Genomic DNA, 17,207 nt, shown 5'->3' on the forward strand with positions numbered 1-17,207 from the left:
TGCATTCACACCATGATTCAAGCAAACATTGTGAATTTTGAATGATTTCATGAGAATTATGCATGAATTAGATGACAAATTGGATGATGCATGTCTCATGATGTGGATTAGAACTTTGATGCACTGTATTGCTTGATTTCAGGACAAAGGAAGCAGGAAAGAGCCATGTTGGCAGCCACGTTAGTCTAACTAACGTGACCACCAACGTGGAATGGGAGCTAGCTTGCAACGTTAATGAGAAAAGTAATCGCCAATAACGTCCTCGAAGCCATCATAGCCCACGTTAAGAGTCACGTTAACTAAGTTAACGTGAACTCTAACGTGGAAGAAAGAAAGTGGAGCCAACGTGAGTGACACTCACCTTTGTCACTAACGTTGGGCCAAGCTCATAAGTGGCCACGTTAAGAGCCACGTTAACTCAGTTAACGTGGACTCTAACGTTGGGAAGCAAAAGAGAAGACAACGTTAGTGACACTCACCTTTGTCACTAACGTTGGCCAAGCCACAATGAGCCACGTTAACTCCCACGTTAACTTAGTTAACGTGGAAGCTAACATGGAGAAAGCATGTGATCGCCAACGTTAGTGACACTTACCTTTATCACTAACATTGGGGTGAACCCACACAAGCCACTATGAGCAACGTTAACTCCCACGTTAACTTAGTTAACGTGGAAGCTAACATGGATAAGAGAGATAATGAGCCAACGTTAGTGACACTCACCTTTGTCACTAACGTTGGAGATGGCTAGCATTACTACGTTAGAAGCCACGTTAACCTAGTTAACGTGGACTCTAACGTGGGAAGTAGGGGCACATTGGAACGTTAGTGACAAAGGTAAGTGTCACTAACGTTCTCAAAGGATTGGCAAGCTTACGTTAAGAGCCACATTAACTAAGTTAACGTGGACTCTAACGTAGGGGGAAGGGAAGTCTCTCAACGTTATTGGAACAGGCGAGTCCCAATAACGTGTGCGAAGGATCAAGAGGCAACGTTAGTGGTCACGTTGGTGCCACTAACGTTGAAGTTAACGTGGATTATCCTTGGGTGAGGAACGTTAGTGAAAAAGGTGATTGCCACTAATGTTCTCAAACCCACACTCTCACTTAACGTTAACGCCACCAACGTCCTGAGCTAAACACCCTGCCTACTCCACACTTTCTCTCCGCAAGTAAAGCTAAGCCCACTGCGGAAGATAACTGCTTCAGACTCAAAATCCAAAGGCCCATATCCAATACTTGAAGAACCAACTAGAAGATAAGAAGAGTAGTATATATAGGGGTAGTTTTGAATTAGAAAGAAGCTTTTTGGGGGATTGGAAATTGGGAACTACTCTCTATATAATTTACTTTCTCTGCACTTCTAGTTCTAGTTTTCATGATGTATTCTCCATCTTTGTTTTCCATTTCCAGAGCTATGAACAACTAAACCCCTTTCATTGGGTTAGGGAGCTCTGTTGTAATTTGATGGATCAATACTAATTTTCATTACTCTTCTTCTATCTTTTCTCTTGATTTTACTAGAAAGCTTCTAATCTTCATCCAATTGGGTAGTTATCTTGGAAAAGAAGTTATTCATACTTGGATCTCTTCTGAACCTTGGAAGAGGAATGAAGAGATTATGCTAGAAATGCTTTCTCATGTTAGACCAAATTGGGTTTGGTTGGGTATGGTGACTATAATCCTACCAACACTTGATTTGGGAATGCATGTGGTATAATCAGTGACCATACTTCATCTCTTCTCATGAGCAATTGACCAAGGAATTGGCTATTGATCAAGATTTGAGAGATTGAATTACCAAGGAATTGGAATTCGATCACTTAAGATTGCCAAGGAGATCAATGAATGCATTGATTGAGGAAGAGATGAAAATGAACTTGATCCGGAGAATGCAGCATCTCCTAAGCCCAATGAATCCCCATTTCTGATCTTACCCATTCTCTTTAATTTTTGTAATTTACTTTTATGAGCATCTTCCCCATTCCCATTTAAGATTTTGCAATTTACTTTCCGCCATTTACATTCAGCTCTTTATTTCCAGCAATTTACATTTTCTGCTATTTACTTTCCCGCCATTTAATTTCCTGCAACTCTCAAATCAAATTATGCTTCGCTCAACTAGAACATTCCTCTAATTAAAGTTGCTTGACCAATCAATTCCTATGGGATTCGACCTCATTCTATTGTGAGTTTTTACTTGACGACAATTCGGTATACTTGCCGAAGGAAAATTGTTGAGAGACAAGTTTCCATGCTATCAAGTTTATGGCGCCGTTGCCGGGAATTGATTTTGTATCAACAATGATTAAATTGGAGGATAACTAGATTGAGCATTTTTCTTTTGTTTGATTTAAATTTCTGTTTGAGTTAATTACTTTTAGTTTTAGTTATTTTTTTCTCCCTTTCCCCCTACTCCTTTTTCTTAGTTATTTACTATTCAGTTCACTAACCCACTAACTGTTTGATATTTTGCATCACTCACACTAACAGCAATTTTAACAAGAGTACTTTCTTCAATTATTTCCTTGCTTGTGCCTTGTTGGTTGTATGACAGGGAGAAGAAGCGGGGCTTCAACTTCCTTTGATTCTGAACCTGAGAGGACCTTTCTTAGATTAAGGAGGGAAGCAAGAGGAAAGAGAGTAGTTGGTGCTGAGGAAGAGGAGGAGTACTTTGAACCAGATATGAATGAAAACATGGAGAACCATCATGAAGAAGAGGCTCACAACCATGGCAGAGAAGGTCTAGCAAATCATGCTGGGCAAGAGAGAAGAGTTCTAGGCTCTTACATCAACCCAAACCCAGGAAACTGTGGGAGTAGCATCCAAAGGCCAACCATATATGCCAACAACTTTGAACTAAAGCCACAGCTCATCACCCTTGTTCAGAACAACTGTTCATTCGGAGGAGGTGTCCAAGAAGACCCCAATCAACATCTAACCACCTTCCTGAGGATATGTGATACTGTGAAGTCTAATGGTGTTCATCCTGACACCTATAGACTACTTCTGTTCCCTTTCTCACTTAAGGACAAGGAATCTAAATGGTTGGAATCCTTCCCAAAGGAGAGTTTAGCAACCTAGGAAGATGTGGTAAACAAATTCCTGGCAAGATTCTATCCTCCTTAACGGATCAACAGGCTGAGAGCTGAGGTGCAAACATTCAGGCAGCAGGATGGTGAGACTCTATATGAAGCATGGGAGAGGTTCAAGGACCTAACAAGAAGGTGCCCACCAGATATGTTCAATGAATGGGTGCAGCTACACATTTTCTATGAAGGCCTTTCTTATGAATCAAAGAAGGCAGTAGACCATTCAAACGGAGGATCTCTGAACAAGAAGAAGACCATTGAGGAGGCCATAGATGTCATTGAAACTGTAGCAGAGAATGACTATTTCTATGCTTCTGAAAGAGGCAACACTAGAGGAGTGATGGAACTAAACAATGTGGATGCACTGCTGGCCCAAAACAAGCTTATTACCAAGCAACTAGCCGACCTCACCAAGAAGATGGAGAGGAACCAAGTAGCAGCAATCACCACCTCATCAACAACCCAAGAGGGGGTGAATGCTGAGGCAGAGGAGGAGTAAGAACAAGCCAACTACATTGGAAACTCACCTAGGCAGACCCATGATCCATACTCCAAAACCTACAACCCTGGTTGGAGGAATCACCCAAACTTTGGGTGGAGAAATCAACAAGATCAAAGCCAAGATCAGAGATGTCACAACCACAACAACAATGTAGCTCACCAACATTCCACACAGAGATCACATCAGCACCACCATAACAACACCTCTCCACATCCATACCAAAACCAAAATGACCCAACTCACCCATCCACTCTCAACTCACCATCATCTGAAGAAAGACTCTCCAAAATTGAGACTCTGCTTGACGGCATATGCAAAGAGATTCAAGATAATAAGGTATTCAAAGAGGACGTGCGAGCTAGTATCAAGAACCAGGGGGACACCATCAAGAGGCTGGAATTTCAAGTGGGATACTTATCTGAAAAGATTCCCAAATCTACTGATAGCTTCCCAAGTGACACAGAGAAAAATCCGAGAGGTGAAGCAAAGAAAGTCAGATGGAAAGATTGCAAGATGGTTACTATAAGTAGTAAGGAGGCTGAGGAAAAGCAAAACAAGCCAGTAGAACAACTTGGAGAGACATCAGCCGAGAAACAGGAAAAGGATCACCAAGAACCCAAAATTTCACAAAAAGAGCTGACAAAAAAGGAGCTGCTGAAACTCTATGCACCTTTTTCCCAATTACTCAATGGTGCTGTAGAGAAGAGAATATACTCAAGGTTTCTTGACCTGTTTGCATCCCTCCATGTAAACATACCATTCATCAAGGCTCTCCAACAAATGCCATCATACATTAAGTATATGAAGGAGCTGCTGACCAGGAAAAGCTCACTCAAGGGAGGACAAACAATAGTGATGAATAAGGAGTGCAGTGCTCTCATTCAACCAGATTTGCCTATAAAAAGGAAGGACCCCGGGAGTTTTCACATCCCCTGTGCCATAGGAAAAACAATGTTTGATAAAGCACTCTGCGATTTGGAAGCAAGCATCAACTTAATGCCTTTATCCCTTATGAAAAGGCTGCAGATCAATGAGATAATACCCACAGATGTAATTATCAGGCTAGCTGACAAAACTCAAAAACAAGCAGTAGGAGTGGTTGAAAATGTGCTGGTGAAGGTGGGAAAATACTTCCTTCCCACAGACTTTGTCATCTTGGACATGGAAGAAAGTCACACTCACCCAATCATATTGGGAAGACCGTTCTTAGCTACAGCCAGAGCACTTATAGATGTAGAGTGAGGGGAGCTAATTTTGAGGATCCATGATGAACAACTCAGCTTCAATGTCTTCAAACTCTCACAAGAAACAGATCATAATGAGATACTGAGGGAGGAGGCAAGGACTGAAGCACAACCAACACTTCTGGGAAACCACTTGGTTGAAGAACAAGGCAATCAGCAGCTGTCACAGCTCAAGGAAAATAAGAAGGAACCTAAACCACCAGAGTCATATGAGACCAGTAACAAAATTCCCTTAGAAGAGGAGGTCACAAAGAGCAAGGCAACATCAAAAGGGACAAAGAAGAAGGCACCAAGTAGGTGGAGGAACAAGAAGATCCCTACAGAGGACTTTTCTCCGGGGGACAAAGTGATCTCAGCCTACTTCCCAGATATTCCACCTCATCTCCCCACTATCCTATCTCAGTTACCTAAGGTCTTCACCATCAACAGAGTTCTTTTCTTAGAACATGTAGAGATCCTTGATGAAGCCAATGGATATAGGTCTACTGCAAGAGGGGAAGATCTGAAGCATTACCAACCACCATGACAAAGGCAAAACGTCAAGCTAGTGACGCTAAAGAAGCGCTTCATGGAAGGCAACCCATGTTTTACATGCTTTTAAAAGTAGTTAATAATGCAAGGTTCAAGGATTTCAAATCAACTTGACATGGACTTGAATGAATCCTTGTGTGCAACATATAGTGAAGAACAAGTTTGGTGTTCAAGGCACACTAAGAGAACATCAATGTAACCCATATCATGTCACTCTTAGGGGCCTTGAACAAATCTTTTACACCACACAGCACCAAACTAAGTTTGGTGTTGCCAATGTTGCACACATGGATGTTGAGTTAGTCAGTTGGTTTGTTCTAATGAATGGCACTTATTTAGTTAAAACAAAAATTTTTTAAAAAATAGTTATTCTTTTTTTTTTGCCGCCACTTTCCACATATATTTTTTTTATCACAATTCTTTTATTTTATAGGAGAGAAGAAAAGGGTATTGAAGTGGATTGAGTGGACAATTAAATGAGGAAGGTTCGGCCACTTCATGAAGGAGGGGTACACACTTGTCTTCAAGGGGAATACATTGGAAAATGTGGCCATGCAATATTGGAAGAAGGATACTCTTGGAGACCGAACAAATTCCCTTCATAAAGTTGATGATCCTTGTCCTCTTTACATGATAAACCCCATCCGTCCATAACACAACAACTCCATCAATCTACACCTTCCATTCACTCACCACCTTTCTATATAAGTAATCCGTATTCAGTACCCTACCTTCACATTCCACTCCCACTCTTCACACCTCTCCCTTTTCAGAACCAAGCACTTCCTACCCCACTAAAAACACTCTCACCAACTCCCTTCATTGCACCAAATCCTAATCAACCGAAGCCCATTCTCCACACCCTTTCTTTTCAAAAGTCACTCATGGCATCATCAAGCTCTAAAAGAAGAAAGGGAAAGGAGCCTATGAAGCAACGTTCTTTTGATGAAAAGAAGTTCAGAACTTCTTATCATGCATTACAGTACGGATGGATGGTTGATAAGGAGATCGTCTATGAGCTGTGCTTTCAAGTCAGAAAAACTGAGTGTCCCAAAATCACAAAGAAGGTGGAAAAGAGAAGATGGGAGCTCCTCAGTGATCCGGTCGCTAGGGTAAATGCAAATCTTGTAAGAGAATTTTATACAAATGCTGTTCGTTATGATAAGGAAGATGAGTCTTATACAAGTTTCGTAAGAGGAAAGACCGTGGATTTCAGTCCCATGAGTATCATGAGAGCATTAAAGTTGCGGTCTATACCGTTTGAGGAAGAGAGCTATCATTTAAGAATTGATAACAGCCCAAATTATGACCAGATTGTGCGAGATATATGTGTACCAGGTGCTGACTGGGTGCGAGATTCTGAAAGGAAACCCAAGTTCATTAAGAGAGGGGACCTCACTCTTGAAGCAAAGGGGTGGTTCAAAATTGTAAGGAGATCCATCCTCCCCGTAGGGAACAACTCAGAGGTGAATCTTAAAAGAGCCACAATGGTACACTGTATACTCAAAGGAGGAGAGATCAAGATTCATGAACTCATAGCCCAAGGCATTAGGAAGAGGGCAGAAAATAGCGATGCTAGAGGAAAGTTAGGCTACCCCAGCACTATTTTCCGACTCTGCGACAAGGCTGGGGTGGTGTTTGAAGATGAAGACCCCGAGTGGATCAAAGAGGGCATTCCCATTACAGTCCAAAGGATGAATGCTGTTGCATCCCCCTACCTCAACGGAAGCCAAGAAAGAGGCCAGCCCATCAAGTAGTAGAAGGACAAGACCTAGAAGAGCAAGCCCCAGCCACCTTGAACATGCACCAATTACAAGAAGCCATTGATGGCTTATCTAGGCAATATTGGGAAAATTAAGAGGCACAGAAGGAGCTCCAGCTACAAATGATGAACCGTCAAGAAGAATCATTTTCTAGATGGACGAATCAACAAGGAGAGTAGGAGAAGCAAATGATGTAGCAGCAATTGGAACAAGGAAAACAATGGGGTGAATCTTTCCACAGGATAGAACAAAGGCAAATTGAACAACAAGAATCTATCCAGAAGCTAATCAACATCCAAGCACATCAAGGTGCACATATACATGAGATGCATCGAAAACAAATAGAACAAGCAGAACTCTTTGACGAGCACAGGGCATTCTCTGATGGGGCTTACATGAGTGAAAGTGGAAATCATGTAAACATGCTAGCAAGGCTTGGATACTTAGTTGGATAGCTACCTAATGTACATCCGGGAATCACAAAATATGACGAAGTGAAGGATGAGTTAGCACGAGAAGAAAGAGTAAGGGTGGAGAAGAGTCATGAATCGGTAAAGAAGGCACTTGAAGACTAGAAAAGAGCCAGACTAGCACGGATGCAAGGAAGCACAAGTAGACACAAAGAGGACAAGCAAGAGGAAGAGCATGGGCAACCCCATGAGTAAAAGGTGGTGGAGTTCCCTCTTTGTTCCATCTTGTTCAAGCTTTAAATAAGGAAAATCATATATGAAATAGAACATGTTCCATGGTAGTTTAGAAATTTTCAATTCTGTCTTTAAGTTTTTCATTGCCTAGGTCTATGATTACTAGTCATGTTGCCTGTTTTCAATTCCATCCTGCTTATTGTGTTGCTTGTCTCCCTTTGAATCAAATAAAAAGAGAATGATTGTTATCAAAGACCAGAGTGGAGTTCATATTGTGGGGTAAGTTCCTTGGTGTGTGAGGAGGTCATAAGTTAGCTAAGTTGATTCACCAACAAGGGTGGGAAGACAACTATCTGTCCTGAATCATATGTTTGAAACACACCCCATGAGACTAGATAAATAACAAGATCCTAATAAGAAAAAGGGGAAAAGAACAATAAGAGTTGAAAAAGAAAGAAAAGTTAATAAAGAATAAGGCTAGGCACCAAGGGTTTGAAACTTGAGAGATGTGTCTGTGGTGCTCCTGTACCAAGGATCTGCTTGGATGAATAAGTTCTTAGGAGTGCTTCATCACTTGGTAACTTGGGTTAACTAACCCAGGATTATCAACTGAAAATCCACTATCAAGAGCAACCTTGCTACAGAACATTTAGTAACCCAAAGAGGTGTTGGACACTAAGGTCTCAAGAAAGGAAATAACAAACCATGTGCCTGTGGTGTATATGTATGGGGGAAAGAGACTTGAGGGAGTAAGTCCTTAGGGGTGTCTTAAAACCTAGCACCTTGAACCAACTGGTTCGGGAGTGCTGGCTAAAAGCTTATCTTAAAGAGTCGCCCCCTCACAGAGCACTTAGCCTAAGAACACAAATAAGCCCTGAAAAACAATAAAAGGATCAGTGAATAAGAGTCTCATAGGGTGCAATCAAGTGAGTATTCCAGGACATGATAAATGTCTGAAAGCCAGTGAAGGAATGAACCTAAGTTGCTATGCATGAAACCACCATAAAACCAAGGATATGACCTCCACAATAATGACTCATTCCTCTTGGCATTCCATTCATCATTCTCTTGTTCCAGTACTTGCTTAGGGACAAGCAAGCTTTAAGTTTGGTGTTATGATGCCAGGGCATTTTGGCCAGTTTCACTGACCTTTTCCTTACTGTTTTAGGGTAGTTTCATGTATTTTCTTAGGAAATAAGCAAGTTTTGGGTAGAATTGCATTCACACCATGATTCAAGCAAACATTGTGAATTTTAAATGATTTCATGAGAATTATGCATGAATTAGATGACAAATTGGATGATGCATGTCTCATGATGTGGATTAGAACTTTGATGCACTGTATTGCTTGATTTCAGGACAAAGGAAGCAGGAAAGAGCCACGTTAGTCTAACTAACGTGACCACCAACGTGGAATGGGAGCTAGCTTGCAACGTTAATGAGAAATGTAATTGCCAATAACGTCCTCGAAGCGATCATAGTCCACGTTAAGAGTCACGTTAACTAAGTTAACGTGAACTCTAATGTGGAAGAAAGAAAGTGGAGCCAACGTTAGTGACACTTACCTTTGTCACTAACGTTGGGCCAAGCTCATAAGTGGCCACGTTAAGAGCCATGTTAACTCAGTTAACGTGGACTCTAACGTTGGGAAGCAAAAGAGAAGCCAACGTTAGTGACACTCACCTTTGTCACTAACGTTGGCCAAGCCACAATGAGCCACGTTAACTCCCACGTTAACTTAGTTAACGTGGAAGCTAACGTGGAGAAAGCATGTGATCGCCAACGTTAGTGACACTTACCTTTGTCACTAACGTTGGGGTGAACCCACACAAGCCACTATGAGCAATGTTAACTCCTACGTTAACTTAGTTAACGTGGAAGCTAACGTGGATAAGAGAGATGATGAGCCAACGTTAGTGACACTCACCTTTGTCACTAACGTTGGAGATGGCTAGCATTACTACGTTAGAAGCCACGTTAACCTAGTTAACGTGGACTCTAACGTGGGAAGTAGGGGCACATTGGAACGTTAGTGACAAAGATAAGTGTCACTAACGTTCTCGAAGGATTGGCAAGCTTACGTTAAGAGCCACGTTAACTAAGTTAACGTGGACTCTAACGTAGGGGGAAAGGAAGTCTCTCAACATTATTGGAAAAGGTGAGTCCCAATAACGTGTACAAAGGATCAAGAGGCAACGTTAGTGGTCACGTTGGTGCCACTAACGTTGAAGTTAACGTGGATTATCCTTGGGTGAGGAACGTTAGTGAAAAAGGTGATTGCCACTAACGTTCTCGAACCCACACTCTCACTTAACATGGGGATATGCTAATCAAGATAATTCCATGGGATACTGCCCAACACCACAAAATGATTCACGTCATTATACTAATGGTGGATGGGAGCATCAACAAGGAATGACAGAGTATGAACACCTCCCAGAGCCACAAAATGACTCATATTACTATAACAACTACTCATATTGCGACTGGAAGGGTCAAAACCAAAGAGATCTTAATGATCCATATTTTGTTCATCAAGAGACATCATCTCTGGAGTATGCTTTCAATAAATTCTTGCAAGATTGTCCCCAATGCCATAAGATGATCCATACTGTGATGAATACCACAATTCTTCAAGTTGTGATTGGGAGGATCAAAATCAGAGAGTACTAAATATGTCATACTCCATTAATCAAGAGCCATCATCGGTTGAGCAATCCTTCAACTCATTTATGCTAAATTGTCCAACCTCACCTCCCAGTTTCTCATTTGAAAATTCTTCATCACTTGATTATGCCTCAACACAAAGTTTCCTCCAAGATCTATACAACTCATCTCACCAACCACAAGATTCATTTTACTACACAGAAGACTCATTCCAACATTCACAAAATTTATTCCACAACTCACAAGACTCATTCCATACCCCTCAAAACAACTTCACCATAACACCCACCTATCTACAAAATTTCTCTCAACCGTCATCTTTTGAGCTAGTAGTTGAGGATCCCCTTCAAAAGTCCAGAAAATTATTGGAAAGCCAAGAACAATCCTGGAGAGAACAAGAAATTCTCTTCCAAAAGATGGATGAGCACTTGGAGAAAATAAAGAAACACTCAGAACTACTAAACAAGGAAGATAAAGATCAATCTGTGGGTGTAAAGGAGGAAGTGGAAGAGCAAGAAGAAAAGGCCCCTATATCAAGTGAAATTTCAATGAATATAGAGGTGGTGGAGGCATATGAGCCAAGAATTTCATATCCACAGAGGCTAATTGAGGTGACAAAGGAAGATGAAAGCTCACAATCCACACAAGAGCTCGAGTCTGTAATTGCAAAATATGAAGAGGAGATGAAGAAAGCTTGGAAAAATCAAGAAAACCTCTTCATAAAAGTGCTGTTAAACCAGATGATGAGTGCAAAGGAGGAAGAGGAAGAACAAGAAAAAGAGAGTCCACCCTCAACTGAAACAAAGAATTGCATATAAGATGGGCTCATTGAACCACCAATTCAAGAGGCTTTTGATGAAGAAAACACTCCAACCAACACACAACCACCAAGTCTTGACATCCAAGAAGTGATGGCAAATAACAAGAGCACCGAGAAGAGGATTGTGACCAAGATACCAAGGACAACATTCAAGAAAAGGTCAACTGTAAATAATCCTACCCCTGATCCAGCAAGCAAGTTCAATCCAGCAAATAACAACAGGAAACTTGCTGAGGAGAGACCAAAACAGGGGACAATAGCTGAATCTTCTCCCCGCTTGAGGTCATTCCTCTTAACAAACTGGAAGAAGAGGAAGAAAGTGAAGAATAACATGTCAAGATAATGACACTAAAGGAGTACTTGTTGGGAGGCAACCCAACCGTAGGTAACGTTTCATTTCTCTGCTTTGTTTATTTTCTTTCCTTGCTTTGTTTAATTTGAATAAATTGGCATATGATTACATTCGAATTTTGGTGTTGCCATGCAACAGTCTGCTTTCAATATTTCTGGATGATTACATCATTTCTAAATTGAAAGTGTCACACTAAGTTTCTAAGTTTGGTGTGCCACTTAATTTTCTATTGCAATAAATCCAGCAACACCAATTGTCTGCATAATCATAATGCCTTTACAGTATTATCTTTCTTTTGGTTTGACTTTTTTTATTATTCTCTTTGTTTTAGTCATTTCTTTGTTTTTAATGCTTTCATTTATTTTGCTCCTTAATTGTTCTTATTAATACCTCACCAAGAAATCCTTATTCATGACAGATTCTTCGCTTGGTGTTTGTATTTAACATATAACAGTTCCCTTTGTTTAGTTTTAGTTCAAATAAATTGACATATGGTTGCATTCTAAGTTTGGTGTTGCTATGCAACAAAATTTGTTTACAATCTATACTGGATACTTGCATCAATTCCAAGTGAAAATGTCACACTAAGTTTGGTGTGCCACTTATTCTTTATGTTTGCAATCACAATGTCTATGTTTCCTGTGCCTTCACTGTTATTTTTCATTTTGCTTGCCTAAACACATGTACTACCAACATTTTACTGTGTAAGACACTCATGATCCATCATAAACCCCATCACCACTGTACCAATTGTTGCTTGAGGATGAGCAAACACTCTAAGTTTGTATGGGAAGGGGAAGAATGGGAGGAAAAGGACAACAATAGTGAAGATGAACTACAAGGTGGTAACGTTTCTTTTCCCTCCTACTTAATTCTAGCACTGTAAATTGCATGATTGTCTTTATCTTCTCTGTATGCATGTGTGTTGTGAATAAGCATAGTTTAATTACTAAATTGTAACATCTTGCTGTGACATTATGACTACCTTCTTGAATTTTGTGAGTTCAAAAGTAATAAAGCATCATGATCATAAACAAACAAGGTCATTAAAGAAGAATTAAGCTTGAGCATACAAGAATTGGAAGGCTAGTATGATTAATTATTGCTCAATTGTATTAGATTTTATTTAATTGAAGTTTTCATCTAGGACATTTTATGAAATTTTTGAAATCATGAAAACCTTGAAAAAGCAATTGCAAATTAAGGCAACAAAAGCAAAAGGGAAAGAATTAGAAAGCTGAAGGCTCTGAGTACCAATGACAACTCATTTGTTAAGTACTTGTGGTGTTTATGTATCGGGCAAAAAGCTTGAAAATAAAACACGTAGAGTTAAGGCTAGGCTCAAGTGCAAAAGCACTCCCTCAAAGCTCAAGGATCTGAGCATCAATGATTAGAGAGTCAAGAAAAGAAACAAATGAGCTTAATGAAGTCCTCTAATTAAATGCTTGTGGTGCTTATGTATCAAGTGGTAATACTTGAAAACAAAGCATTTAGAATCGTAGCTTTGTTATCAACTCATGGGGCAAAACACCCAAAAGGAGAAGCTAATAAGAAAATCAAAAGCTTGTTTCAAGGAAGAAATATATAAGGAAAAGATTTCATAAAATGAGCTAGATAGAAGCATCAATCATTTATATTTCCTTTGTGATTGTAGCATGCAAAGAAAACTAGCCAACCATGAACATTGAGTTGCTATTCTTCTTACCTTGGATTGTTAATCTTTATTGCATGATTCTTTTCTTCCTTGGGGACAAGCAATGTTTAAGTTTGGTGTTGTGATGACATGTCATCATGTCATGTTTTTCTATACTTTTTCATACAAGAAAGTGATGATTAGTGCTTAAATATTGAATGCTTTTGTGCTTAAATGGTATATTTCTTTGATCTTTTGATTTTATAAACTTTGCAAGAAATATGAAGAAAAAGAAGCAAAAAAGCACAAAATAAGCTAAAAAGGAAAAAGAGGAATTCTGGGGCACATTTTGGAGTTTTAGCATGCTTTAGAGCCTTAGGCCACGCTTTTAAAAGCGTGGCCCATGATTTAAAAAGGGAGGGCGCTCTTAGTGCGAAAACGCACGCGTAAAAGATGCTTACGCGTCGGGCAAGGTCTTTTGAAGACCCACGCGTACGCGTGCATGACGCGAACGCGTGGATATGATCAGCGCTCATTTTCAAAGAGAACGCTACGTTCACTAAGTGAGCATTTTCGGGCATATTCGAACAGGGAGGCAAAGTTTTGCAATCGATGCGCACGCGTGCTTGACGCGCACGCGTCGATGGAGAACCTGGGATGAAACAGGCGCATGTGTGGTTGGCGCTGAAGCATGGAATTGAGATTTTGCTACCAACGCGCACGCGTGGGGCAGCATTCATTAAGCAAACGTAGCTTTCATTAAGAGATCGCTGCAAGGGACGCGCACGCGTACATGACACGCACGCGTCGATAGGAAAAAGTACAAAAGCACGCGCGAGCGTGAGGGACACGTACGCATGGATGAATGAACGCTGTGCTCAATTTGAAAACACTCCATTCTCCTGGAAGTGCAACTCTAGCTAAGTTTATTTGATTCAAAGCCCATTGAAGCTCCATGCAAGCAAAGCCCATTGAACATCACTCAAAGGCACAAGACACACACTTAGAATAGGAATTTTATTTGAGTTGTAATTTGTTTTCAATTTCAATTTCATTTGTAATTTAGGAATGCCTATAAAAAGGCTTTAGTTTTGTTAGGAAAAGAGGAACGCACAGTAGGAGTAGGAGTAGAATAGAAGGCTCAGGCTGGAGAATTAGAGACTCCAGATAGCTTAGCATAGTTTGATACACTTTTAATTTTTATGCACTTTCTACATTTCAGTATTGAATTCAAATTTGGCTTATGCAATTTTAGTTTATGATAATTCTCTTCTGCAAATTTACTTTCTGCAACTTTACATTTGAGTCTGCTGTGATCTAAATTTACTTTTCATGCAATTTAAATCTTCTACAATTGTTCAGAGTTCTGATTTACTGCTTTCCTTAATTTCCCTGCACCCAATTCCCTTTACATTTAATGCAATTTACATTTCTTGCTTTTTAATCTTTTGTCCATTTACATTCTACACTTTAAATTCATTGGAATTTACTTTCTGCTAGTTCAATTTCACCAAATTCACTATTGTCAGCTTGACTAGACTGATCACTCACTAAAGTTGCTTGATCCATCAATCCCTGTGGGATCGACCTCACTCATGTGAGTTATTACTACTTGATGCGACCCGGTACACTTGCCGGTGAGTTTGTGTGGAATCGTTTTTCCCTCATACAGTTTTTGGCGCCGTTGCCGTGGATTGATTTAGATCAACAATGATTATGTGGGTGAGAAGTCTAGATTAAGCATTTTCTTTGTTTTTGTTCTTTTAATTTTCTGTTTTAGGCTGACACCAAGGTGTTTGAGTTATTGCCTCACTAAGAAATTCTCATCTGTGACATGAATTTCGATTTTCATTGGTGATTGTATTTTACAAAATTCAAATGGAGTTCAACTCATCTTGTGATCAAACAAATTTTATGGGATATTGCCCACCATCACCAAATGACTATTCTAATGGTGGCTGGGAATATCACAAAGAAATCACAGATTCTGAGCAATCCAATTAATGAAGATATGCTTCAGAGCCACAAGATTAGCAAGACAATTATATGGGATATTGCCCACCACCACAAAATGATTCAAGTCATTATCCTAATGATGGCTAAGAATATCACCAAGGAATGAAAGATTATGAGCAATCCAACCAGTGGGGATATGCTAATCAAGATAATTCCATGGGATACTACCCAACACCACAAAATGATTCATATCATTATACTAATGGTAGATTGGAGCATCAACAAGGAATGACAGAGTATGAACACCTCCCAGAGCCACAAAATGACTCATATTGCTATAACAACTACTCATATTGTGACTGGGAGGGTCAAAACCAAAGAGATCTTAATGATCCATATTTTGATCATTAAGAGACATCATCACTGGAGTGTGCTTTCAATAAATTCTTACAAGATTGTCCCCCAATGCCACAAGATGATCCATACTGTGATGAATTCCACAATTCTTCAAGTTGTGATTGGGAGGATCAAAATCAGAGAGCACTCAATGTGTCATAATTCATTAATCAAGAGCCATCATCGCTTGAGCAATCCTTCAACTCATTTATGATAAATTGTCCAACCTCACCTCCCAGTTCCTCATTTGAAAACTCTTCATCACTTGATTATGCCTCAACACAAAGTTTCCTCCAAGATCCATACAACTCATCTCACCAACCACAAGATTCATTTCACTACACAGAATACTCATTCCAACATTCACAAAATTCATTCCACAACTCACAAGACTCATTCCATACCCCTCAAAACAACTTCACCATAACACCCACCTATCCACAAAATTTCTCTCGACCCTCATCTTATGAGCTAGTAGTTGAAGATCCCCTTAAAAAGTCCAAAGAATTATTGGAAAGGCAAGAACAATCCTGGAGAGAACAAGAAATTCTCTTCCAAAAGATGGATGAGCACTTGGAGAAAATAAGGAAACACTCAGAATTATTAAGCAAGGAAGATGAAGATCAATCTGTGGGTGTAAAGGAGGAAGTGGAAGAGCAAGAAGAAGAGGCCCCTGTATCAAGTGAAATTTCAATGAATAAAGAGGTGGTGGAGGCATATGAGCCAAGGATTTCATATCCACAGAGGCTAATTGAGGTGACAAAGGAAGATGAAAGCTCACAACCCACACAAGAGCTCGAGTCTGTAATTGCAAAATATGAAGAGGAGATGAAGAAAGCTTGGGAAAATCAAGAAAACCCCTTCATAAAAGTGCTGTTAAACCAGATGATGAGTGCAAAGGAGGAAGTGGAAGAACAAGAAAAGAGAGTCCACCCTCAATTGAAACAAAGAATTGCGTACAAGATGGGCTCATTGAACCATCAATTCAAGAGGTTTTTGATGAAAAAAACACTACAACCAACATACAACCACCAAGTCTTGACATCCAAGAAGTGAAGGCAAATAACAAGAGCACCGAGAAGAGGATTGTGACCAAGATACCAAGGACAACATTCAAGAAAAGGTCAACTGCAAACAATCCTACCCCTGATCCAGCAAGCAAGTTCAAGACAAAGCACGCGCGAGCGTGAGGGACGCGTACGCGTGGATGAATGAACGCTGTGCTCAATTTGAAATGCTCTGTTCTCCTGGAAGTGCAACTCTGGCTAAATTTATCTGATTCAAAGCCCATTGAAGCTCCAAAGCAAGGAAAGCCCATTGGACATCACTCAAAGGCACAAGACACACACTTTGAATAGGAATTTCATTTGAGTTGTAATTTGTTTTCAATTTCAATTTCATTTGTAATTTAGGAATGCCTATAAAAAGGCTTTAGTTCTGTTAGGAAAAGCGGAACGCACAGTAGGAGTAAGAGTAGAATAGAAGGCTCAGGCTAGAGGATTAGAGACTCCGGATCTCCCTTGGAGGATTAGAGACTCTAGAGAGCTTAGCATAGCTTGATACACTTTTAATTTTTCTGCACTTTCTACATTTCAGTATTGAATTCAA

The 17,207-nt window shown here is 40.0% G+C and overlaps 1 non-coding gene across 1 annotated transcript; it reads right to left on the bottom strand.

Moving 5' to 3' along the window:
- Window positions 1-3,137: 3,137 nt before the first annotated feature.
- LOC148567939 (small nucleolar RNA R71) lies at window positions 3,138-3,244 on the bottom strand. The gene has a single exon (XR_015882018.1). It is a non-coding gene; the product is annotated as a small nucleolar RNA R71 (small nucleolar RNA).
- Between the last annotated feature and the right edge of the window lie 13,963 nt (window positions 3,245-17,207).

The sequence above is a fragment of the Arachis ipaensis genome, chromosome B4 (assembly GCF_059453495.1).
Source record: "Arachis ipaensis isolate K30076 ecotype BB chromosome B4, ASM5945349v1, whole genome shotgun sequence".
NCBI classification, from domain to species: domain Eukaryota; kingdom Viridiplantae; phylum Streptophyta; class Magnoliopsida; order Fabales; family Fabaceae; genus Arachis; species Arachis ipaensis.